The 2486-nt window shown below is 42.4% G+C and overlaps 1 pseudogene; it reads left to right on the top strand.

The window, feature by feature from the left end:
* The first annotated feature begins 1800 nt into the window (after window positions 1-1800).
* Window positions 1801-2148, top strand: LOC109459721 (cofilin-2 pseudogene; annotated as a pseudogene).
* The last annotated feature ends 338 nt before the right edge of the window (window positions 2149-2486 follow it).

Below are 2486 nucleotides of genomic sequence, written 5' to 3'. Positions count from 1 at the left end.
CACCAGACCTTGCCAGGTTATCATGATGCTGCTAAACCCTAAAGTCGGTGCTTGGACTTTGAGCCCCAGGCCTTAAACGTCTGCTATTCCTTTGACAGTAACCAAACAGCAAGGCTTTTAATTAAGTGAGCGCTGGGATAAAACCCATCTGCAAAAACCCACTTTATCTATTTATTTTTAACCTGTATCTGCTGTTTGGAAGCTGTGCTGAGGTTGAGCAGGCAATAGGGAATTGTTAAAACGTGGGAGTGCACTTGAGTTCCGGACCTTTCCACCACGCAAGTTCGTGGAAACTTTCTAATGTGTTCCTGCTCCCAGGAGAGTGTGATGATTATTCACACTGTGGCATGAAGGCTTGTGGGGCTTTGATGTGTGATTATCTGCCCCCTCACTGTGACGCACCAGCTGCCATTAGAGCCTAGAATCAAGGACACCAACCACATCAGTGGATTTTAGGTCAGACAAGGAATGAGAAAGGCATTTATGGCAGAAGGAAGGAATGGCATTTCAGGTCCCTGGGTTTTTCTGGCCTCTCTTTCTTGGAAAATGAGAGGACCTCGCTGATTTTCCTACAGAGTGGACTTCACTTGCCCCGAGTCCTGCTCTTGCCATCACACAGCACATACTTTGCTCTAGACACCAGAAGAGGTACCTTCCAAAGTCTAGGGGCTATCGTTAGGGTGTCTTTAGCTGCCAGGAAAGAATGAAATGTGGTGTAGAAGGGCCTGGCTGGTTATTCCAAGAGGTGGACGGACTCAGCTGTGATGTCTAGGAATTACTCTGAAGGGGTTCCTCTTAAAAGATTAAAACTCCCCATTGGCTCAGACTCACAGGATCCAGAATGCCTCTCCTCTTTCTGGCTGAGAACTGTGTTTCATGAAGAAGAGGAATAGAAATAGGAACCTTCCCACTGTACCAGAAAGCTCCTTACAGAGACGACTCCCTTAGGGCACTGTCTGGGAATCACCAGGTGCATTGAAGGGGATTTCCTCCCAACGTGGGATTGGGGAGAGTATGGCTTTGGGGTCTTATGCAACTGGATTTGAGTCTTGGCTCTATCGCTCGCTTATTGTTCTTGAGCAGATAATAACCCCCCCTCAGCCAGAGTTTCTCAACATGTAAAATGGCAATAAAATAATTGCCTGGCTGGAGTAAAAATATTTTATATTAAATACCAGACACATTGCTTGGTACAGAGCAGATACTTAAGGGTGGTGATGATGATGATGATGATTATATCAAAAGTTTGTCCCTCGTGTTCCAAAATGTATCAGCTTAATACCATAAATTAGATGAAATAATTACCCACTCCTCTGCTTTCTCCAGAGGAAGGCAATCCATAAGTCTTTCATTTTCAAAATAAAACCATTCTCCAGGGCCACAACAAAACGAATCTGCCTTCCTCAAACCTCTGAGATTCATGTCTGGCCAGGTTGCAGTTTCTTTGCCCAGCAAGATTAATGATAATTTATATTAAGCACCTATTCACTGTCTGCGTAGAGGAGGCACTCAAGAGCGGTGTCTATTGTTATCCTTATAACAAAAGGCTACCCTTTTCACGTGCCAAATTATATCAACTTGTATGGGAAACTACACAAAATGCATTTGCCTACTCCTCTATCTTCTTAAAAAGAATGCACTGAATATAATTTTAATCCTTTCTTGATTTCACCAATACCATCCTGAGAACATCACGTAATGTGTTGGGCACTAATACTGCGTGCTTTCAGGGGCTATAAAACATGTAGGGCCCAGTGCCACCAAGCCGCCACCACAGCCACAGCCGCGGGCACTGTGGCTTCTGGAGTTACAATGAATGATGAAGTCGTCAAAGTTTTTAATGATATGAAAGTAAAGAAATCTTCTACACAAGAGATCAAAAAGAGAAAGAAAGCAGTTCTCTTCTGCTTAAGCCATGACAAAAGACAAATAATTGTAGAGGAAGCCAAAGCAGATCTAGGGCTCCTGAAAGTGCACCTTTAAAAAGCAAGATGATTTATGCTAGCTCTAAAGATGCCATTAAAAAGAAATTTACAGGTATTAAATATGAGTGGCAAGTAAATGGCTTGGATGACATAAAACTGTTTGACACTTGGAAAGAGATTGGGAGGCAATGTAGTAGTTTCATTTGAAGGAAAACCCTTATAAAATGACAGTCAAGTGCCATTTGGATCTTAAGGAGCTTGCGTTTCACCAGCTCAGTCAATAGAATAGTATTAGGTTTTTTGGGTTTTTTGTTTTTTTGGTTTTTTGGTTTTTGTTTTTTTGGTTTTTCCTCTTCCCACTGGGTCCATCCAACACAGTGAATGAAGGAAACATCATTCATGCAAGCAGCCTATCAGTGATTGCCACTAGACTGTTTAATACTGTTACTTTGGTGTAAAACCCAAGGAATGCCTTCCCATCATTTAGCCAAAACAGCTGGTTATATGCCTCCCTTGCAGCAAGCACTACAATAAATGTGATTGTCAATGTGAATAGTTTAG

This window comes from Rhinolophus sinicus, chromosome 14 (assembly GCF_057876585.1).
Source record: "Rhinolophus sinicus isolate RSI-liver-muscle chromosome 14, RSI-T2T, whole genome shotgun sequence".
Lineage (NCBI taxonomy): Eukaryota > Metazoa > Chordata > Mammalia > Chiroptera > Rhinolophidae > Rhinolophus > Rhinolophus sinicus.
The sequence above is the reverse complement of the archived record's forward strand: the minus strand, read 5'-3'. Positions and strand labels throughout refer to the sequence as shown.